The sequence below is a fragment of the Vulpes lagopus genome, chromosome 22 (assembly GCF_018345385.1).
Source record: "Vulpes lagopus strain Blue_001 chromosome 22, ASM1834538v1, whole genome shotgun sequence".
In the NCBI taxonomy this organism is placed as follows: domain Eukaryota; kingdom Metazoa; phylum Chordata; class Mammalia; order Carnivora; family Canidae; genus Vulpes; species Vulpes lagopus.
Window position 1 is genome coordinate 9,738,650 of NC_054845.1, and position 25,087 is coordinate 9,763,736.

General features: G+C 41.3%; 1 pseudogene; it reads left to right on the top strand.

Moving 5' to 3' along the window:
- Positions 1 to 18,409, top strand: part of LOC121480826 — a 68,107-nt pseudogene extending 49,698 nt beyond the window's left edge.
- Positions 18,410 to 25,087: the final 6,678 nt, after the last annotated feature.

The window sequence follows — 25,087 nt, forward strand, 5'->3', positions numbered from 1 at the left end:
TCACTCAAGTATAAAGTAAGACAGTGAGATGGATGACTGCCAACACTCCTCTTTAGCTCCTCTTCCAGCTCCTCTGTGTTTCTGTGTCGCTGGACCATGAAATAGAAATGGGAAGTTGCATGGCATTTGGGTGCACCACCCCTTTTGGTGGGTGGGATAAAGTAAACCCAGAAAAGTAAGTTTTTTAAATAATTTTTTTAAACACAATTTTAGAAGTTTGCTTGCTTCTTAGCTGTTAAAAATGTGAAGCGGAGAACTGGAAATCTGCTCCTGTAGTTTCTTCAATTGATTAAATAAATTCTCTACTAGTTTTTGTTTGCTAAATCCCACTTGCTGCTTCTGCCTTTTTTTTTTTTTTAAGATTTTTTATTTATTTATTCATGAGAGACACACAGAGAGAGAGGCAGAGACATAGGCAGAGGGAGAAGCAGACTCCATGCAGAGAGCCCGATGGGGAACTCGATCCCAGGGCCCCCGGGATCACGACCTGAGCCAAAGGCAGACACTCAGCCACTCAGCCACCCAGGTGCCCCTGCCTCCGTATTCTTGAATGAAACTTACCTGAACAGGTAGGCATCCGCTCTACTCTAGCTCACTACAGGGCCGTGGTGTGGGACCCCTGTCATCTACATTCTTACAAACACATTTGTATACATACATCTACTGGAGAAGACAGCAGAGCCCTCAAACCTGTTGTCACTCCCCTTTGCAGAATTCACACCTTTGGCTGAGCCATGAAGAAGGAATAGCCGGTGCCTTGAGTGATGACAGATTAAGGACAAATGGGGTGGAACTGTGAGGAGCACTAGTAAGTATGCTGTGTATTGAGGGAGCAGAGGAGGCCAAAAACAAAAACAAAAAACAGGCAGGGAGGTCCTTCCTTCATGCCCATACTGATCCATTCACCTAACCATCCTGGCTCAGCTTTGGTATGACCATTAGAATGTTTCATGCTTGGTCACAGACATTTGGTGGCTCAAAGGAGCATGGTAACAATACAAGTGGTAATCTTTTTGCAGCTTTCCCATTCCTCGCCTGTTTGTGATGGCAGAAACAACACGGAGACATTTAGTCATCTGCACGCACTTTACTCAGATGAGGGAGACAGTTCAGAGGCTGTGGATGAGTAATAAAGGCAAAACCAAGATTATTCAGAAGGAGGATAGTCCGTCCCTGAGCAGACCAGCCAGGATCACAACCTAGAAGACTTGTAGCCTTATTTAGTCGTGAGAAAACTGAGGCTTCGAGAGCTAAAATAACTTGCCTGAAGCCCCACATCTGGAGATAGGTAGTGCTGGGGCTGGAGGCTCCAGTCTGAGAGGCTCTAGAAACAGTGTTTTCTCAGCTACACCAAGCTGCCTCCTACCTTTCGGTAGGAACTGAGATGGGATTCAGCTCACCTGGGAAGAAGCCAGATAACAGCCAGCAGTATGACTTCATCCTCAAACCACCAGTCCTACCCATCTTTCCCTGGAAACCAGCTTCCATGCTGAAAACATCGGCATAGGGCCGAACCCAGGAGTCCGAGATGGGGCAAGCTGCTTTCTGGAAGCCATACTTGGAAAGAGGAGGGAACTAGGAAGGATATTAAAAGGCCGAAGGCTGGATGATTCATAATGTCCACGTCATTTAACCCCTATCTCAGCTTTGTTGGGTAGGTGTGATTCTGTATTATAGGAGAAATTGAAGGGCATAGGTGTTCACTCTCTTGCCCAAGGACATCCAGTTATTGAGCGGCAGAATGAGGATTAGACTTCAAGGCCTTCTAGTCACATGTCTTTATCATTCCATGTGTCTCCCTGAGCAGCGGAGCCCCATGCCCATGACAGCTGAAGGGCTCACACGTTCCTTCCCTCTGATGTATTTAATTACCAGCCTGTGGACACCGATGAGCAGACAAGATCTAATTAACTTCCGCATCCGTACCACCTTAGTGTGGCATCTGACACAGGGTATCAACTCAGATACCGGAGTGGCTGAGACATTTGGGGAATCTGTGGAACCAAAGCAAACTGCTCACCGACCCCGGCAGTCCCTGCTTGATGATTGAGATTTCACAGACTAAGTCCCCGATTTGTGTTGGAGAACCATCTGTTCTAATGCTCCAGTTGTGCCTATTTCATAGATGAAGCTTTGCAGAATTTTCCTTTGTGGCGATAACAATGAACCATCCGGTGGTGCCACTTAACTGAACCAAATTTGACATTTTAAACGACGCAAGGGGATTGCAGCAGCACATGGGACAAATTACTCAGCAGTCTCCAATAGAAATGCTTCCCTGGACACGCAGGCGGAGGACTGTTGCCAGCAGGGCCACACAATGGAGAAAATGCACAATCCGCTCTAATTGTAACTCTAGCACGTGTGCCAGCTACAAATTGCCACGAGCAACTTCTGAATTGCTTGCAGAGCCAAGGAGGCCAAATACAGACTTTAAAAGCTTCATGCTATTGTAAATTCATTTATCAAACTTTTATTGGGCACTTACTATGTGTGAGATACTATGCTGCATTCCAAGGATGCCCTAGGACCCGGCCCTTCCTTTCAGGGGGCTTCTGTTCTAGCAGAGAACAATGAAGTGGCATAGAAAGGAGCCCAGGAGCAGCCCTTGCAGCTGCCATTACCTGGCATCTGATGAGCAACCAGGGCAGCCAGCTCTAGGCTCTCTGGAGGGGATGCCACCACCTAGCTTTATTATTTTGGGAACAAATGGTCAGGGTCACAAGAGATGATATTTCCAGGAGTGATGTGTGAACAAACAGTAAAATACATTCTGCTGCATCTTCTCAAGATTGGGTATGATTATCATGACAACGATGCCCTCCTCAAGGTTCTGAGATTCTCCCTTGGGCTGAGAAAGTGTATCCCTATGTCTCTATGTGACCAATACATCCCTAGTGTACACCTGCTGAGCCAGGTAAATAGAGCCCATTTTCACTGCCAGTGTCTTAGAAGCTTTTATTTCACTGAATAATGTAAATCTTTGGATACTAATAAGAGGCAGTCCTCCAAGTGTGGCCCATGGCCCACAAGTGGCAATGAAGACCCTTCTGGTGGTCAGAGAATCGATCTAGGAATGTAGTTCATTTCTTGGGTATACCTGGTGATTGTCATGTGATTCCATTAACTTTCTTTTTTTAAATAGATTTTATTTGTTTATTCATGACAGGAGAAAGAGAGAGAGAGAGAGAGAGAGAGAGAGAGAGAGGCAGAGGGAGAAGCAGGCTCCACGCAGGAAGCCCGACATGGGACTCGATCCTGGGTCTCCAGGATCACACCCCGGGCTGAAGGCGGTGCTAAACCACTGGGCCACTGGAGCTGCCCTCCATTAACTTTCATTTATGACCAGGGTTGTTTATAACTTATCTGAGCAATGAAGGCTTACTAAAATTTTCACTTCATTATATACATAATAGCTAGTTACTAGAATTTTCTAAAAACTCTGCCTTTACAGATCCTAGATTTCTATGCCATGCATAAGTATTAAGAAGCCTAATATCTGACAGATATTAAAAGCTGACAGAGCTTTAAGTCATCCCTTGCTGGTCCAAACCACACCTATGAGGTTGGCCTCTCCCAGTTGAACTTGCAGGGCTTCCTAAACCACAGGGAACCACTGGAAGCATTTTCTCTAGGACCACATGCTACTAATATTGCTCTTATACTAGAGACTTAAAGTGAAAACGCCATCCTTGTTTTCTGTAGCCCTCCTGGGATAACTTCATACCCCTTAGTCTAGCATGGACAAAATTGCACGAAGGCACATTCTTGTTGATTATAAAACATGTTTAGCTAGAGTCTGGATGTTTCTGATTACAGAAGCCTTTAATTCTGTGTTAGCAGTTTGGTTCTTTCCAGATCCCCATGGGGAGCTGTACAGTTAGATAAGATTACTTCCAAGTTCTCTTCCAACTAAAGCTCTGAAATTCTGTGCCAGGATAATTTGGAGTGGGCTTAGCTCATTTTGTAGCAATAATGTCTGTCTGTCCCATCTTATTTGGATTTGTCTTTTTTTGCTTCTCTACAACAGACCTACAAACTATGGGAATATGCGTTCATGTAAACAATTCTCTCCTGCCGTGACCTATCTATGCTTAACTTGGCATTTTACAATGCAAAGTTGCACAACTTTTACAGTCACAAAAGAACAAATCCCAAACCTAGATTGTTGTTCCACTCTGGGTTAGGGAGATCCTCAAATGTCTTAATGAGGAAATAGTAGCTTAAGGAACGTAGTCCTGCCGCAGCCTCAAAGCCATCCTGTGACAGCCTGGCGTCTTGTGGAGTCATCATGAGGCAGCACTTGCCCCGCACTGCCCTGGCTCTGCTCAGTGTTCTCAGGGCAGTGGGAGAAGTGTCTGTGTATATTTTGGCAAGAGATGGAAAGGAGGGAATCATTTCCAGGGAAGATTTTTTTTTTATTAATTAATTTATTTATTTTCATCTGGTACTTTTAATACCTTCTAGAATAGACTGACAGTGAAGTGCATATCTGGTTGCTGAGGACAATTTTTATGCTGACATCTTGTTATCATTTAACATTAAACTAGTAAAGTAAGGGTTGGCAAACTATAGAGGGAGTCAAATTCTGCCCATGGCCTGTTCTGTATGTCTGTGAGCTTAGAACAGTTTGTTACATGTTTTTAACTTTTTTTTTTTTAAGATTTTCTATTTATTTATTAGAGACAGAGAGAGAGAGAGAGAGAGAGAGAGAGAGAGAGAGAGAGGGAGGGAGGGAGAGACAGAGGGAGAAGCAGTCTCCATGCTGGGAGCCTGATGTGGGACTCGATCCCGGGTCCAGGATCACACCCTGGGCTGAAGGCGGCACCAAACTGTTAAGCCACCAGGGCTGCCCTGTTTTTAACTTTAATTCCAATATAATCAGCATACAGTGTTATATTAGTTTCGGGTGTACAATATGTAATTCAATAATTCAATACATTACTCCCCAGGGAAAATGTTTTAATTGAGAAGACATGATAATATCCACCAAAAAGATCATGGAGGGGCGCCTGGGTGGCTCAGTGGTTGAGTGTCTGCCTTTGGCTCAGGTTGTGATCCCGGAGTCCTGGGATCAAGTCCCACATTGGGCTCCTTGCATGGAGCCGGTTTCCCCTTCTGCCTATGTCTCTGCCTCTCTCTCTGTGTCTCTCATGAATAAATACATAAACTTTTTTAAAAAATATCATGGAAACTGTTGTCCTCTTTTCTGGTTAGGCTGCTGCCTTGGTTCACATTTACCTGGTGGGTCTGTGCTGGTGACTCATGGTTGAATCTAAATGGGTCAGGGGGTCCATACTAAAATGATTCAGGTAAGTATGTGACAGTTGGATTAAGTTGGGTGTGTGCTTGTAGCTATATGTATGAGAGAAAAGCCATGGGTGAATATTTTCTGTTCCAAAATAAAAAGGACACGAGATTTTAGCTTTGACGTCTTAAACTGTTAAGCTGTTAACAGAAACTGGATAAACCAGCCAGTTTTGTAACTGAACACCCTAAAAGAACGTGGCAGAGGAGACTCAGGTTTTCTTTTTTTTTTTTCTTTTTGAGACTCAGGTTTTCTTATTGCTGCAGAAGATTGTGTCTTAATTTGTTGCTTTCCTTTGGGTATACAGGTCTCTCCCGCCATCCAAAAATAGAGCATTCCTTTGAAACATTTTCCAAGCCAAAATGACATAAAGCAAAGGTGTAATTGCCATTAATTCACATGAAAATATTTTTGAGCCTTTCCGCATCCCCCCAAAATAACCTCTCCTAGTATTTCTGATTTGCTAATGGATGTACAAAATAAATCGGGATAAAGTACAGATGATGACAGATGCAGTTCAAAGTTCTGGCCGTCCCCAGGAAGGAGCTTCGGATGCCACTTTCGCTGCTTGGGGTGAGCACTGCTTCCAAACTCATGTGCAGAACAAACACTCTCAGAATTTTTGCTCTTCACTTTTTTTTCCTAAAAGAGAAAAATCCTCTCCAGATTTATTTCATTTAGCAAAAACAGGTACTAATGTACGCGTTTTGTAAAAGACAAGTGGCATTATGCAAACTTCCACAGAGAGGGGAATACTACTATTAAGTGAGTTGTCTTTTTGAACCTTTGCTGGGTAATGAAAAGATGTGTAAATTCTGATACATTGTGTTGTTTTTTGCCCTTTTTATAGTAAGGACTTTGAACAATTGAAAATATAAAGCACATTTAGTATTTCTAATCAAAGTCTACCCATTTTTTGGTTCATTTACTCTAATTTTTAGGTAGTTTCTATTTTGCAAATAATAGTAATATTAAAGATTTTAAAACATTTGGAAGAGGCAAAAAACTTTTTTAAAAGACTGAACAATTTCACTACTTAGCAATAGCAGTGTTTTGAGGTCTTTCCATCTTTTTTCTCTTTTGAAAATTGCTAACATGCTGTTTATGTAGTTTTTGTATCCTGATTTTTATGTGTGTTTTTAAATTTTTATTCAAATTCCAGTTAGTTAGCATACAGTCATATTAGTTTAGCATACAATGTTATATTAGTTTCAGCTGTACAATATAGTAATTCAACAATTCCATACATCACCCAGTGTTCATCAGGACAAGTGTACTCCTTAATGCCCATCACCCATTTAACCCACCCACCATTGATAACCATCAATTCTCTATAGTTAAAAGTCTGTTTCTTGGTTTGCCTCTCTCTCTTCCTGCCACTCCCCACCCATGCTTATTTCTGTTCTTTTTTCATCTATTCTAATATAGAGTGAGCACTTCCTCCTGTGGTTCAGGATTCTTTGTAATTATGATTTTTAATGGCTGCTTGTGGATATATGTATAATTTATTTAACCACCTCCAATTGTTGAATACTTCAATTAATATTTTTGTATGTAAGCCTGTGGTCAAATCAATGACTATTTTCTTAAAATAGATTTCCATAAATGGAATTACTGGGTCACAGAATGTATCTTAAATCACTGACACGTGTTACCAAATTGTTTTCCCGAAAGTATCCATTTCATTACACCACTAACCAACATTATACATTATGAATTTTTTAAAAACCTTAGATAATTTAATAGTTGTGAATGATAGTACCTCATTATTGCCTTGATTTGCATTTTTCCGATTATAGAGCTTTTGCTAGAATTTAGAAGAGCGAGGTGGTAGGAGAGGCCTCAAAGGTGTTGATTTCATGATTATGAAGACATGCAGCATTTCCTCCTGTGTTGGCTTTTCCTCCTCTTCCTGATGCTGTTGCATATAAGAAAGTCAGAAAAGCAAGAATATGTACTCAGGGTTTAGGGTCCAGACTAGCTACTAGTTTTTTAGAAAAGAACCTTTAGTAAAGGCTGGAGAATTCATGTCCCTGTTGCACGTATGGGGGCTTCCCATATGGGCTTCCATGTAGGTGTGTGCACAGGTCTGTGACTAACCAGAGTATTTAAAAAGAATCTCTCTTCTAAAATTCAGGTGGTTAGTCGTGAGTTAAGGATGCCCATGTCTAATATCCATCTGCGTGGAACAAGCACAGAAACTGTCCCTAATACAAATATTTCTGGAGGTTCCGTGGTGGCGGATCTCAATGGGTTGGCAGTAAAAGTAAAAATCATTGCAATGGCGTCCAAATCATTAGCCTCACCAGGTACATGGGTGGAGCTCAGAAGATGTTGAGAATTAATCCAGTTCTTATCTCCTTCTCACACTGTGAGAAAAATGTGCTTTCCCTCAGTGTCAAGCTCAGTATGTGGTACAATCCAGCTGCCCTCCTGGGCTGGAAACCCATCTCCTTTTCTCCTCACTCCTGACATCTCACTGATCATTCCATTCTACTCAAAAATATCTCTGTGTCTTTCAATTTCCGTGTTCCAGGAATATCACTGTTTTGATTCAGACTTGCACTTCTTGCCAGGGCCATTAAAAGGCTCTGTCCCTCCATGTGAATTTTATTGCCTTTTACTTTGGCTTCATGTAGACAGAGTGAGCTTTCCCATAAAATAAATCTGACCATGCCGTGTTTAAAAACAGTGGTCAGGGGGTTGCCAACAATTTTTCGGTTAAGTCCTGACCTCTTAGCGTGGATTATAGGACCCCCATCCTAGATGGTCTGTCTTTAAGACCAGCTAATACTTCAACCCCACCCCTGGGAAACCTTTTATAACACCTCTTAAAAGGCTGGTCTCTACCTTCTCTGTGTCCCATGGGCCTCTTAAATAAGCCTGTATAATGGCACATATCTAGTGGTTTGCCTAAAATTATGATAATAATTTTAATTAAAAAATAATCCCTAGGATGCTTGTCAGACTCTTCTAAAATGCCTTGAACCCATCATCAGCAAGAATCCTCAAGGTACTTGGAAAGATTGGGTGAGAATCACTATTACTTTTCTGTTTTCTGTTGGAAAAAAAAGGAGGGAGGAGAAATGTGTGAATTAAATATCAGTAGAAATGGCACTTTAAAAAGTACTACAGTTAAATAACAGTAAATAGAGGTCTTTGGCTGTCTGCGTGTAGAAATGTTATCATAATATGGTAGAGAAACTCTTGCATCTGGAAAAATTCTCCATTAGAAAAAAGATGGTTTTTCTACCTAAAACTCTTGTTTTTATTTTTTTAAGATTATTTATTTATTTATTCATGAGACACACACACACACACACACACACACAGGCAGAGACATAGGCAGAGAGAGAAGCAGGCTCCACACAAGGAAGCCCAATGTGGGACTTGATCCCGGGAACCTAGGATCATGCCCTGGGCCGAAGGCAGACTCTAAACTGCTGAGCCACCCAGGTGTCCCAAAACTCTTGCTTTTAAGCCAGAACTAATTAATGTTTCCTCCTCTGGATCCTGAGTATTTTCTAGATAATAGCTGTAAATCTGTTCATTCTCCTTCTTTGGGTTTCACTGTTCTTAAATGGAAAGACAACACTACGGTCCTTCCATAAAAGTAAAAATCATAGAAGCACTCGTTTAGAAATAGGAGACCAAGCCACTGGATATGCATCCAACCAATAGTAGGCACTCAATTCAGCAGAAATTTCAACTGCTTCCTTCGATATACTTACAACCTAATTGGAAGAGAAAACACACATTCAAAAGTCAGCTAGCACACTTTTAAAGTAATAGGTTATAAAGTACCAGATGGTGTAGAATGGATGTCAGTAAAAGCTGAGAGTATGTGTCATGCCGTTTTAGGAGTCACATTAAAAGCATTGGTTGGGGGGAAATAACATTTGGGGAGTCCTCCTTAGAAATGGTTCCTGCTACTCCACTGAGCCAAGACTCATTCTTTAACTCATACATATGGGAACTCTTAGTCCTTTGGGGGTATATTTATGTCTGCCCTCTGCTCTGTGTTTCCTGAGCTAAAGAAAGGCTAAGAGAGGCTGGCTGAAGAGACAATGCAAGACAGCCCTCCACCATCATGAGATGCTGCCATTGGGCACACTTTCCCCTGTAATGGTTGCACTTCTCATCTTTTCTTTCTCAGACCTGGGTACTTGGACCAGAATTATGCCACTTTCCTAAGGCTAGTGAATACCTGGTATTTAAACACTCAACCACCCATTGTTTCCTGGAACATTCCCTGTGGATAGGCTGTCTTTCCAGAAGACCCAGTGAAGTTCTTCATCCACAGAACACCCCTTGCCCGCTCTAGTCCAGTCTATGGGTATCACATACCTTGGCAGTTGTGGAAGGAGGTCACAGGCCCTGAATACATGCTGTTACTATAGCAGTGACTGCGAGTGCTTGTGAAGTGGAGAGTAAGGAAAGGAATACATTAGGCTTGGTTCTTGCTGTATTTCACATATAGTAAAACTAAGGTTGAAGCCATAGGTGATCCTTTTAAATACCATCACTGCATCATCTTTCCTCTTGTTTCCCAGGCACAAGCTGCTTTTGATGAAAACATTAGCCTTTCAGCTACTGGATACTTCAGGTAAAGAGTCCTTTTAATCACACGCTATGAGAAATAGCAAGAGCTTGAGGAAGAGTTTCACTTCTTTTGAGTTTTTGGAGCTGCCTGTTCCAAGGTTTGCAATTTTGGAAAAAAAAAATTGATTTGAATGACCTTCCGTTAATCCACTGTTATAAGCAACATTTAGCTTTTAGTTAATCCAAATGCCCAGAAAGGTTTCTGTTGGGAAAAATTGGCACAAAAATAAAATATGGCTGAACTGATGATTTGAATCATATGGAGTGGTACTAGAGGGTTCTCTGAGGTTAGTGCTTGGAACCCACAGCAGTGGGTGATTTTCTTGTTGAAAACTTAGTGTATCCTTAAATTAAGAAACAAAGGTAAGGGGATGCATATTAAACCCATAATAAGATAAACACCATTTCACACCTTCTAGATTGGCAAAAAAAGAAGAAATGTGACAATAACCACGTGTTGTCAAGATGCAGAACAATTGTCACTGACCTACTTTGGAAAATAATTACCAAATTATTTTAATGGAAAGTGAAAGCCATCAGCGAGCAGGGTGATGCATAAAGTCTTACCTGATTTTGTCATTTTGCTAGTTCTCATGGGCATTCCAGGGCACTGGCTGGCTAGCAGGAAAAGTGTCAGAAGCATTTTTCATGGCCACCTCCAGGCTCGCAGAAACAAAGGAGAGAAGGGTAGAAAGTGCTGGCAAGCTGCTGGCCTATGCTCCTCTTATACCATGACATTCTTCTGGTGTCCTTGAGAAGAGTCAGGAACAGAGCAGGTTGTGTAGATCAGAGAAGTAGCAAAGAATGAGAGCCAAGGGCCTGGTCCTACAAGCAGAAGGCTGAATCCGGGAGCCAGAATGACAGGCTAACAGGCACATGTACACCTTTGAAATAGCGTCTGGTCTAAAACGCAAGTGAAATTCCCCAAATCTGACAATAGTAGGTGACAGGACTTAATATCTACTAAAAGCAGAAGGGTGGATAGTCATATGATGAGCATCTAACTTCCAGGCATAAGGAGTCATTGATTGGTTGGGAGCAATTGAATGTTTTTATCAGACAAAGCAGGTTTAATAAGAAGTAGATGTTTATTCAACAGATCTGTTGCATGCATTACATGCAGGCACATCATGGTGCAAGCGTATTCCTCTGGTTTGCTGTACCTGCAAATCGAACACAGCCTCTGACTGGTCTGTTTAATCATCGGGGTCTGCAATTAGGGGACTTAATCATTTAACAGCGCTCCTCAAAAATTCTGTTTCCTCCAGAGGTTATGAATCAAACATGAATGGGGAGACAGGCGAAGGCCATCCTTTCAAGTATTTTGTTTTTGGAGCTGCCTGTTCCAAGGTTGAAACAGACTACCTGACAGGCGCTCGTAAGGTCAGTACCAATTGGAGAGGTCTTCAAGTCGTACCTTAGATACACCTAAATTCCATACATGCCATCTATCTGAGCATCATAGAAGCACCATGTATTTGGCTAAGGACAATTTCTCTGTGTTACCACAAAAAAAAAAAAAAAAAAAAAAAAAAAGTTCAGCAGTTGCCTTGGTATTGTGGTTACTTCTGTGGAAAACAACTGGCGGCCTCTCTTCTTTATTTTTCTGGCCCTTTTAAATGGAATCAGGAAAGAAACCACTTCAAGGAAGAAACACAGCTTAAAGAGAGCTTTCATGTAGACTGTCCTGACCTCTTATTTGAAATGCCATCCTATGACATTTTTGAAGGATTTCATAAGCATCCATAACCTGCTAACGAGCATGAAGGGCCAGCCCAGGGAAGGTAGTAGCCAACTTTTGATATCTTTTATCGAGCTAGGTCCTGCTTTTTTAGATAGTTTAAGGGCATCCTTATGCTTTTAAGGGATCCAGTGAGGAGACACACACACACGTTCTACACACAGGTTCTCCCTCTCTCCCATTCTCTCTCTCTCTTACACACACACACACACACACACACACACACACACATACACACACTTACATTTCAAGGAGAGGTGCTCCTCTTATAGGTGGATCTTTGTGGGCAAATGAAGCTACTGACTGGCCACTGTCAATAGTAACAAATGACCATTAATACATTAAATGAGACTGTGATACCCTCACAACTGTCATGTGATAATCTTACCCAAACTTACCCAGAAGCAAGCTCTAGGTCTTGATATTTCCAAACGTACTTTGTAGCTGTATTTTGAATTATGATCAGATATAAGTTGTCATGTAACAGGTCTCCAGCATGTATGTTTCTAAAACTATAGTCAGCCTATTCTTTGAAATTATATATACCTTTATTGAGCCTGCCTGGTAAAGTATCTGATTTGTCTGGATTCTAACTCAGACCAGATCACTTTGGGGAAACTTGGACTGGGACAAAACAATGATCATTCTAAACATGGCTTTCTTGATTGGATAGCTGTCCTGTTTTAGTTCAGTAGAAAGCTTTCTCATGCTAACTTATTTCTGCATCCTTTCTCCCTCAAAGAAAAATTTGGTGAAAACTTAATCACTTGGGTTTTCTTTATATGTCTTGGCCTTGTTAAGATCTAAGAACAAGGGCAATAATTAGCCTTGGTATAAAATTCTAAGGTGTGTTCTTATAACTTATTTGAACAATCTTAAGAGATGTGCTAAATAGTCATTTTATCAGATGCATTCAAAAAAGCTAGATCTGTAGCTCAGGTTAGGTATAGACCTAGGTAAAATGCTGTAACATAACATGGAACCAGGGACCTCCCTGAAGGCCTCTTTCTCGGTCATTTTGCTTATGTTGTTAGAATTGTTCTTATTTCTACAAAATTTCCCTCACTTTGAACCTACATCTATATATTACTTATCTATCTCTGTGTAACAAATTACTCTCAAATTCGGCAGCTGAAAATAACAAATATTTATTAAACCCGACAGCATTCTGAGGGCCAGAAATCTGGGAGCAGCTTATCTAAGTGATTCAGGCTCAGGATTTTTCACAAGATTGCTATCAAGCTGTAACGTAGAGCTACAGTCACCCCAAAGCTCAATGGTGGCTGGAAAATCTGATTCCGAGCTCCTTCACATGCTTGTTGCTAGGAGGCCTGAGTTTCTCACTGGCTGTTGGCCTGAAGTTTCCATTCCATACCACAAGGACATCTCTGTGGGATGTCTCCATGTCTTCAGGACATACAAGCTGCCTTCCAAACCCAGAGGGACTGATGCAAAGGAAAAAGAGAGTATGAGCAAGTAAGAGAGCACCCACAACAGAAGACACAGTCCTTTATGACCTAACACCGGACTGATGTCCTAGCACTTCTGCATATGCTGTCAATCTCACAAACTAACCCTGGTAGAGTGTGGGAGGGGAATAATACATAAGGATGTGAACACAGCACGTGGGGACCATTGCAGGCTGCCTTGGAGGCCAGCTACCACAACCTAGAACCACTCTCTTCAGCCCTAACAACAACAACAAAAAAAATACAATGACAGTCAGTCAGTCCATGGCTTTGAAAACAAAACCTTCACTAACACGGCCGGCATGAACGCACCTCCCCTCACCAATAACTGAGGCCACTGGTCTGCTGGAAGGCCAGGCTTGCTAAGTGGTGTCATGGAGAACTTTATATTTCATCATGTCCTTAAATAAGAAAGTGTTTTATTATGATAAAACGTTCTGGTTCACTCTCTCATTTTCCTGAGAAAAATGTTAGATGGAAGTCCCAAATCAAATAAGAAAACTTGAGTTTCCTTTGTCCCCTTAATAATTATAGGTAGAATCTGTTTGTCATGGCAGATGGCAGAAGGCATTATGTCACATAAAAGAAGGTACAGACTTGCTAGAGAGCAAGGTGTTACCAGTAACCTGGCCGGGCCTGCTGCATTCCTCATTTGTAGTGTATCAGGAACTTTTGGTCACCACATTGTCATTTAGATTTATCTTTCCTCTGCTCTAAAAATGAAAAATATATAATAGTAGATAACATTTGGGGACTTTCTGGCTGATGTACCCTCTGAGCTTCAGTAAATGTCACCCAGCCAGCTGGACTCTGGATATTGGGTTGTATGGTAGCCACAGTTTTTCAACAAGGATCATGAAGGCCATAAACATTTTCTGTGTCGTAGATTATGTCTGTTGCACTGGGTGGAACTCAATAAGTTACCTCACTCAGCCAGAACAGAGTCAAATAAATATTTTTCTCTCCTATTGTTTTGTTTCTGAAGAAAAAAAAATCAGTGCTTAAGCTGGTTGAGTATGTGTATAGCTTTGAAAATTATACGTGATAGACTTTGTGACACAATAAAATCTTTGTTGATTCTTTCTCCTGAAATATATTGTAGCCCAAAGAAGCATTCTAACCCAAGGGTATCCTGGCAGGAACTGTTTCTGAGTCTTCTCTCCTAAGTCGTATTCATTAAAATAAACATTTATGCTCTTTTTCATTACTAGAACACCAGAACAGACATTGTCATGGATGTTGGCTGCAGTATAAACCCAGCCCTTGACATAGGCCAGGTATGTGTACCTGCTTTGTCTCAGCCCCATTTGTAAAAGCCAAAACTGCTGTGGGGGTCTGTGGGGAAAACATTCCATCCGGCTTATTCTTTATCTTTTTTTTCTACTCCTGAAGTCAGAATCTGTCTATTCAGGCCAGCCACAGAACTCAACTCTCTTACTGTCTAAAAAAGGGAAGAAAACAAAGATGTTTGAAGTAGTTTTTGAAGAGACATGCGGTATGTGATTGAGAAGCTTGCACGAGGCAGAGGAAGCAAGCCTAGAGGTGACAAAATGAGCCCACACCTCTGGGATTAGAAGTAGACTATCAGCTACGTGTGAAGTCTTGGGCCTACAATGGGGTCTAGCTTGGAGGAGTTTAAGGTCAGGTTGGGATAACATCAAATAACTATGGCAGTAGCTATTAATAGGTAACCTGTTATGTACACAGACATTTTTTAAAATTTTATTATTTATTCATGAGAGACATAGAGAGTGAGAGAGAGAGAGGCAGAGACACAGGCAGAGGGAGAAGCAGGCTCCATGCAGGGAGCCCGACCTGGGACTCGATCCCAGGACTCTAGGATCACACCCTGGGCCAAAGGCAGGCACCAAACCGCTGAGCCACTGGGGATCCCCTCTGCCCCCACAGACATTTTTAAATTAAATTTGAAATAATTGACAAGATTTAAAAAATCACCAGCTGTCTTACATAATTGTTCAAGTGGCTGGTTTCTTGGAAACACAGGAAATTTGCCAACACTGGAACTGCATTTCCACAAAGAAGTCTGTTGGCTACCCTTTTAGAGAATCATGCACTGTGATTCTAGGACTCAGGACTCACCTGGAAGCTTTGCTCACTTTCTTTACCTGTCTCCTATATGTGGGCGATTCAGCTTACTACCTTCAGTTCAGAACATAATCTGAGGTTCTCTCCAATCATGACACATGTCATTGGAGAATGGGAAGAATGTATGGGTTGGAGAAGTCAGAGCGGGCTTCAGGGGGACCCTGGGTATGGATGAAGTAGTCAAGGAATGAATAAGCAAAGGCAAGAAGAGGGTGGAGGACATCCACCTAAAGAAAGACAGGAAATTCAGCATACTTTGTACTCACAGCTAGTGAGAGGGGGTGACGAAGGTGGTGAATGCCTGTGTCGCCTGTGCCAGAGGAATGGCATATGAGGCTGCAGGCAGAGGATGTCAGAAGGCTGGAGGTGCCCCAAGGACTGGCGCCTGCCTTAGTAGGTGGAGGTGACATGGCCTGGGTTGTGGTCTAGGCTTCTGGGAAGATTCTTCGAACATTGTGTTAGAGAAAAATCTCCCCGCAAATAGACACAATAGAGGGTAGAAAATGGGGTAGAGAAAAATACGGCCACAGCAAGGAAATATGCACAGAGGAGACCCAGAAGTCAGAAAGATGTGTAGAAAGCCAATTTTACCTGCATGTTGACTTCTAAAACCTGGAGCATTTTAAAGCTGTAGAGGAAGCATAGAGAGCACGCAGTTCATGTAAGAAGTGAGTCCAGAAATGTGAGGCTAACCCCACTCATGAGCAAGGGTGGTGAGGTAAGATGAGGAGAGTCTCAGACCCTGAGAGTCCTGTCACTGTGCTTGGGATCCATAGACAGATCAGCCAGAGGGTTCCTTCTGGCTCATGGACAGAATAAAGTAGGGCCCTTGGGTCACAGGCTGTTTGAGGCCTCTTCTAGAGCTATACTTTCACTGCCAAATTGAGATTCAAAGTCAAGTTCTTTGACTTTGAACTTTGCACCAAATACGATGTTTAGAAATGCTTTGAGGTAAACTTCTAAGTAAACTTTCAGAGACATCTTCCAGGACATGCTGAAAACCCTCTTACACTATATTTTAAATATTCAAATAAACAGCATGAAGTTGAAATGCTACTGTTGATTGTATTTTCTCATATATGGAAATTCTTTTTTTCTCCCAGATTGAAGGTATGTTTATTCGAGGCATGGGACTTTATACAATAGAGGAGCTGAATTATTCTCCTCAGGGAGTCCTATACACTCGTGGTCCAAACCAATATAAAATCCCTGCCATCTGTGACATCCCCACAGAGTTGCACATTTCTTTATTGCCTCTGTCTCAAAGCTCAAATACCCTGTATTCATTGAAGGTAAATTGCGCTTGATAAATAAGTGCAGGCTTACATGATTTGTGATATCTATGCAGGGGGCTGGGGGTGGTTCCTTCATTTCTTGGTTGTTTGGGGTTTTACCAGACTGATAGAAGAAAAAGCCCTATTAAACATGTTAATTATAAATTAACAATGTTACAATTTTTTAAAAATACTTCATATCTTGGAGCCTAGCATGAACTACTATTACCATCAGGTTGTATCTGAGTTTTCATTTTGTAATAATCATCTCATACCTATATCTGCTTTTTCCATTTGGCATCATTTCCTTAGGTAGGAATCCTAAGAATGAGAATACTAGGTTAAAATATTAAATTACTTGTTTAAAAGAAAAGAGTTACATATATAATCGTACTTTATAGGGATGCCTGGGTGGCTTACTTGGTTGGGTATCTGATTCTTGGTTTTGGCTTTGGTCATGATCTCGTGGGTTGCGGGATCGAGCCCGCCCATAGGGCTCTGTGCTCAGTGGGGAGTCTACTTAAGGATTATCTTACTCTGCCCTCCCCTCTCACATGTGTGTGCTCACTCTCTCTCTAAAATAAATCTTTAAAAAAAAATTTTTATATATACATCTACACACAGGTTTACCTATAGGTGTACTTATACATATATATACATATAGATATACATATAGATATAGAGAGAGTCATAATCTGGTTGACTTGTTTCCCTTCGAAGGTCTAGGAGAGTCTGGGATATTCCTGGGATGTTCAGTGTTTTTTGCCCTTCATGATGCAGTGAAAGTAGCACAACAGGAGAGAGGCCTGTCTGGACCATTGAAGCTCAATAGTCCACTGACTCCAGAGAAGATTAGGATGGCCTGTGAAGATAAGTTCACAAAAATGGTATGACCTGCCCATATAATTCTGAATTTTTGTCCCCTGTCCTCATGGCCAAATTTTATTAACCCACCATGGTGATTTTCCATGGAAGTAAAGGTAACAGGAATTCTGGGGGCATTTGACCATGGGAAGAGCAGACTGGCCTTTAGATTGGAATTTTTCATCAGCCTGGCCCTGCCTGCCCCACAGCGGGGCTCAGTTCTACACCACTTGAAAATGAAGGTCATCGCTCATTCATCAGTTACATGTTCCTCGGTTTTTTCCCTTCCCAAGACATGTTGGTCGGGAATGGGAGAACAGGAACCTAAGACACCCAGGCCAAGAGTATGGGCCATGCCAACAGTCTGTCTCACTATATCCAATCAGGCACTTGAGAAAGTGCGTGTAATTCCTGATTTGAACTGCAGAGTGGGAAGGGCCCTTTCAGGTCAAACCCCCCAAATAGCTCTTGCATCAACACCCCTGCAGAGCAAACATTTCAGCTCTCCTTGGTCACTTTCAGGGATGAGATCTTAATTGTGGGAGAAAGTCATGCCGTTGAACATGACCCCTCTGACTGCATAGGTATTCCTTATATCAAGGGAGAGCCGCCTCCTGTTCCTCCTCAGAGTGCTGGCTCTGTGTGGCACCCCTTATAGCTAGCTTTTCCTAAGTCTCCCGTGAATCACCTCTTCACTATGGGGGAACACAAAGAGTAATTGCACTTTTCATTTGTTCCCCTTCGGAGGTGAGATGATGGCTCTTGTAGCTGCCCTGGCCTCTTAATCCCGTCCTGGATTTTTCCACATTTCTCATGCTGTCATTCCAAGACCTCTCCTCATCCTGGTTGCCCTCTGGGTGGTGTTTATCTTATTTTATATTACGCTATTTTTCACCTGTCACAAACATTTTCCAAATTGCAAACATCCACAATTGTTCCTTTATTCCAGATTCCAAAAGACAAACCTGGATCCTATGTTCTTTGGAATACACCCATATGAACTGAATGCAGACTTCTGGGGAAATGGGACTCTTCTGACGTAGCAGTCTATCCAATCTTTATGCTTTAAGATGTTGGGCTAAAAGATAAATGTTCATAGTTTAGAAATCATTTCACAGAGTATTGCTTTTATATGATGCTGATTTTAAATGTTCCATTTGGATGTTGATAGATATGCTTAAGCAATTTAGAAATCATATTTTAAATAGCACAAATACTAACTGGTTTCCTCTAGAATGATATTCTCCATTACTCTGTTCCTTAAATCCATCCAGCTGAATGGAATAGAAGATGATTATTCGTATGTGATTCATATTTGGCTTGTATCCACCAACAGAAATTACACTGTCTAGTGAAAGGCAATTTTCTAAATAATTTTATTAGTAGTGTGAACTGTAAAGTTGTCATTTTCTCATATGTCCCCATCTGCTATCAGCCTCCTTTTATTGTCAGAATGGATCCAGGCACCATATCCAAGTGTCTGTAGGACTAAAGAAAAAAAATGGATAAATTAGACTTCATCAAAACTAAAAACTTTTGTGCTTCAAAAGATACTACAAGAAATTGAAAGACAAACCACAGAATGTTAGAAAATATTTGCAAATCATATATCTAATAAAGATGCAGAATATATTTTAAAAACTCTTACAACCCAGTAATAAAAAGAGAAATAACGCAATTTAAAAATGGACAAAGGAATTAAACACATATTTCCCCAAAGAAGATATGTAAATGGCCAATAAGCACATAAAAAGATGCTCAAAGTCAATAGTCATTAAGGAAATGTGAATGAAAACCACAATGGAAACTATTTAATTGCCAATAGGATGGCTATAATCAAAATGATGGATAATAGTAAGTGTTGGTAAGGAGTGTGGTGAAATTGGAACCCTTATCCATTGCTGGAAAAATGAAAATGGTACAAACACTGGAAAAAAATCAGCAGTTCCTCAAAAAGTTAAACATGGAATTACCAAATGACCACTCCTAATTATGTGCCTGAGAGAATTGAAAACATATGTACATGCAAAAACTTGTACACAAATGTTCATAGGATTATTCATAATAACCCAAAGTGGAAACAACCCAACTGTATCAACTGATACCAAAATATAATACACAAAATGTGGTACATCCATATAAGAGAATATTATTCAGCCATACAAAAGAATGAAATACTGATATATTCTACAATGTGGATGAACCTTGAGAACATTGTTTAAGTGAAAGTAGGCAGACACCAAAAGCTACATATTGTATAATTCCATCTATATGAAACATCCAGAATAAACAAATTCATGGGGATAGAAAGTCAATTAGTGATTGCCAGAGGCTGAGTGAAGGGGAGGGGAGGGAATGGGGAGCTGATTGCTAATGGATACTGGGTTTATTTATGGGGAGGTGAAAATGTTCTGGAATTAGATAGTAGTGATGGTTGTACACCCTGTGAATATACTGAAAACCACTGAATTGCACGTTAGAAGACTGGATTTTGGTATGTGTACTACATCTCGATTTTTTAAAAAAGCATATGTGTAGAGAAACAGAAAACATGGGAAAGATTGAGAAGTTGTGATAATCATAAAAAATTTATCCCAACGGCCTTGAGTGACAAGACCTCAAAGGGGGCTAAGCAGCGAGACAAAAATTACCGAGAAATTCCACTTGCATTAATGGCAGAAAAAAAAAATCTACACTGAGGTATAAAACACTAGAGACTACTGGATGGCACCTTCTCCCTGTCACACTCTCAACTCAAGGACTCTTGTCCCAAGGCCAAGTTAAGATGGTGGTGGTTCTTCAAATTTGCCTTTCATTACCACATGGATGTGTCTCGGACACACCTCAAACTTAACATGTCCCAAGCAAATCTCCTTGTCAGAACAGCCATCCCTGAGATGCTAAGCCAGAAATGAGAGAGTGATCCAAGATGCTCCGTTCTCTCTGCGCATGCACCCATTCAGTCCTACCTCAGAGAAATTGCCTACATCTGTCCCTCTCTGTTTATTCCTGTGGCTATTGTGTTATTCCAGGCCATCGTTATTTCTAACCTTTGTAGTAGTCTCCTTATTATTGTCCTACATTTATTTTGCTTCCCTTCCAAACCATTCCTCAGATTAAAGCAAAATTCATATATAAGTTTATGGAAAAACACACGTGGACATATGATTATGTTATACCCTTGCTTAAAACCCTTTAATGGGTTTCTTTCTATTCATTCCAACAGAATAGTATCTGAAATCTCTAAGGTGGCATAGGTACCCTCTGTGATCCGGCCCCTGACCATCTCTCCAGGGTTGTCTCATGACCCCCTTCTTTCCCATCAGAATTTCCCATTCTGTTTCTCACTCTGAATTCTTGGTCCTCTGCCTGAAAGGTGCTATCATTTCCATCCCTCCTTCTGTCTGCTACTATGTAGTGCTTCTTAAATTTTAAAATGCACACAAATAACCTGAAGATCTTGTTAAAATGCAATCAAGCAATCCCAGAAGCAAGAAGGTATGATGGAAGTGGTCCGTCTAGAATCAAACACAAGTAGGATTGGAAGGAACCCAGTTATCCACTGCTGTTGTATCAGTATCTTTCCTGCACTTCATACCTGTGGCTACATGGTGGAGAGAGAGGCCCCTCATGGGGAGGAGGAGAGAGGGAGGAAAAAGTCTGAGCTTGGTTGCCAGGTATGGGAAGTGTCTGCACTACAGACCCACTCAGAGGTGGTGAGGGGAAATTCTCCCAATGGGCAGTTTTGGGTAGTGCACCTGGTTACCCACTTTGTGTTGAAAACAGAATGACTCAAGGTTAGAGTATATATGTGTGGTAGCAAATGGTTTGGCCCAGTTGGGCAGGACCTGGAAGGGGAAAGATTGGAAGACTGGGGACAAGAGGCTCATGAATGGGTGTATGGGAATGAGCACAGGGTGTCAAAGTGTTCATATTGCACATTAGAAATGTAAACTGTCCACTACGTAAATTTAGAAAAAAACAATGTGAAACCTTACCTCTCTTCCATTCACAAGACAAGTTCATCTGTCTCCTTAGAATGAGATGTTATGCCAATATAGTTGGCTACATGTCGTGAAGTTGCATCGAAAGCACTTGCTGCTGTGTCCACCTGAGACCATGTTGGTGAAGGCTGTGAGGAAACAGACTCTCCTGTGCACGATTCGTCATATAGTACACAACATTTTGGAAAAGTGAGTTAGTTGGGCCTCTCAGCAATCCCACCCAGAAATCCCAGGTCCAGGTGAAATCTCTCGCCATGAAAGAGGCACTGAACAACCAAGTACATACACAAAGTGGCATTTGACATTAGCCTTCTCTGCCATTGGTCACCCACTGCTGACACAGAGTGTGGAAAGAGTCATGACAGCAGAGATTGGTGCCATGCCTTCAGGTAACTGCTGCTCCTGCTGAATGCAATGTCCAACCTGCCCCAAGGCTAACCAGAAATAACCCCCAAGTTAGCATCGTCCTTCCAGGAGACCAGTTACCCACCGGGGGGCAAACTGACACCTCCACTCTGGAAGGAGCAGTGTTTTACATTAGCAGAAATAGATAAATACGCATTCTGAGTAAAGGTTTGCCTCGCCTGCCTGTAGGGCCTTGGCCAGCACCACCTAAGGGCTTACACAGTGCTAAGTGCACTCTCGTAAGATCTCCACTTAACATTGCATCAGACCAGTTTACAGCCAAGTAAGGGCATCTGCTCTACAGCAATGGAGTGAGAGTGTGACATGCAATCCACTGGTCATATCACATCTGTACCACTCGGAAGTGGCTAGTCCAGGAGAGCAATGGAATGGCCTAGACCAGTGCCAGTTAGGAGCCTTGTGAGGATGGAGCTCTACCCTCCAGGATGCAGGATACTTGAAATCGAACAGTTAACAAGCTGGCAGAAAATATCTAGACCTTTATACCAGATTATGGTTAGTATCCATCGTATATAACTAAATTCCTCAAATTGATAAGTCAAAAACCTAATAGAAAATAGTCAAAGAACAGAAAAATAAATACAAATATTCATTAAATGTATAGCAAGATGGAAAAACCTCAAAATAACAAGAAATGCCAATTACGGACTGTCACTTCACCTACATATTTGAAAATGGTGGCATGGCTAATACGGTGTTGGCGAAGGCTGTGGGGGAACAGACACCTCGTACATGATGTGCTATCCCAGCACACACATTTTGGAAGGTGAGCAAGTTGGACTCAGCAGCATGCTTACCTTTCAACCCAGAAATTCCAGATCTCAGAATTTGTGCAACAGAAATACTTGCTCAAATGTGCTATGTTAAAACCTAAGAGTTTTCATTGCAGCATCGTATGTAATGGTGAAAAATGGAAAACAACTTCATGTGAACTGATAGAGGACAGTTTAAGACAATAATAAAAAGGCTAATAGACACGTGAAAAAATGTTCTACATCACTTGGCATCAAGGAAACACAAATCAAAACCACAATGAGAGACCACCTCATACCTGTCAGAATGGCTAAAACTAACAACTCAGGAAATAACAGGTGTTGGTGGGGATGCAGAGAAAAGAGAACCCCTCATACACTGCTGGTGGAAATGCAAAATGCAGCCACTCTGGAGGTTCCTCAAAAGGTTAAAACTAGAACTTCCCTATGATCCAGTGTTCACACTATTAGGTATTTATTCAAAGGCTACAAAAATAGTGATTCCAAGGGGCACATGTACCCCAATGTTTATAGCAGCAGTGTCCACAATAGCCCAAATATGAAAAAAACCCTGATACCCATTGACCGATGAATGGATAAAGAAGATGTGGTATAAATACACACTGGAATATTACTCAGCCGTCACAAATAATGAAATCTTGCCATTTGCAGCAATGTGGATGGAACTAGAGGGCATTATGTTAAGCAAAATAAGTCAGACTAAGACAAATACCATCTGATTTCACTCATATGTGGAATATAAGAAACAAAACAGATAAACGTAGGGGAAGAGAAGGAAAAATAAAATAAATAGAAGAGGAGGTAAACCACAAGAGACTCTTAACTATAGGGAACAAACTGAGGCTTGCTGGAGGGATAGTGGGTGGGGGGAATGAGGCAATTTGGTGATGTGTATTAAGAAGGGCACATGATAGAATGAGCACTGGGTGTTCTATGCAACTGATGCAACTAGTAATACCCTATATGTGAACTAAATTGAATGAAGAGTCAAAAAATGTTTAAGAGAAAAAGAACTTTATTGAGAACTTACTAGGTGCCAGGCACTGTTCCAAGTATTTTACATGTATTAGCTGATATAATCCTTACAACAACCCGGAGAGACATACTACCATTTTATCCATTTCATAGGTGAGGCAATTGAAACACAGGGAGCCTACGTAACTTGAAAAAAAAAAAAGCAAAATTTGAAATAGCGCAAATAGTTGATTTCATTTTCTAGAAGCCAACCCAAACAATTAATGTATGTACACAAACATGCATGGGGAAATTCTGCGTGGATATGGAGGATTCTGGTAATCGTTAGCTCTGTGAAGTGAAACTTGGGAAGGAGCATTTTCATTTTCTGCTTTATACACTTTTGTATTTATTGATTTTTTTTTAAATAAGCACTGGTTTTAGAATTTAAGAACAAATACATTAACACCTAGAAATGCACCTGAATGCATTATATGTACCTGATTTCGTTCCTATCACTGACTCTAAAGAAGGTTTTGTTGAAGAGATTTCATTCCAGGGCAGGAAGAAGTGTGTGTGTGGTATAAGAACTACGTTGATATTGACGTTGAACTTGGCTTAAGGGAGGAAAAAAGTGGGGGCAGCAGAGGAAGATGGAGAAATAAGAGGCATGGGAGCATCGATGGACAGGATTTGATTAGAGGAAAAACAGACACCCCCCTGTCCTGGCAGAGACCCCAGGAGAAGTCTAAGGGCCTCTCAGCTCTGTATCCTCCTCACAGCCCTCCTGAAGGCAGACGACCGTATTCAGGGGTACACACTCAAGTTCTCATGCTCCCCTTGAGAGGTACAGTGAATCTCAAGTGCATTCAGAGCCTGACCATTTGCGGGAATGCCTAATTATCCTCACTATTCCTCCCACCAGTATTTTTAAGCTTCCCTGTCCTAGGCACTGACAACCAGTTACCTGCCATCATGGAGCTTACACTGGTGAATTCTTGAAAGACTTGCCTTCGAGGTGTCTTCTCTGACTTTTCCTCATATCCTCTGATCTTTTTAAGATCACACATAACCTAGAGGTTGCTTGAAGGGTAGCGAGTTAAGGATTTGACCAAACATAACAGCCAACAAATTGAAAAGGGCATAGGAATAAATAGAGAACATTTCAACTTCTGAAATATGTTTTTAACAAGCTCATTTGGAGGAGGGAATGGCTTTCTCAATTCCAAGTAATAAAATATTTATTTTTAGGTAGCCGTGGTCAAGTTCAAAATCATTTATGTGATGGCTCGTTTTTAATATGTACTCAACTAATTATATTCCTGTCAAAGTGATCACTGTTATAATCATCTAAATACATTTTTTCCCCTTTTTTTTAGGAAACTGCTATTGTAAGTGACAGCAACTCTCAGCTTCATTGTCCAAACTTGGAAGTCACTTCTTTGGCACCACCTGCTGCTCTCTCTCTTTGGGGCCGCAGTCATCATAGAAGGTGTAGGAAGCAGCAAAACCAGAATTCACCTAGTTCAGGTAAGACTACATGTTAACAAGTTCCAAATAACTATG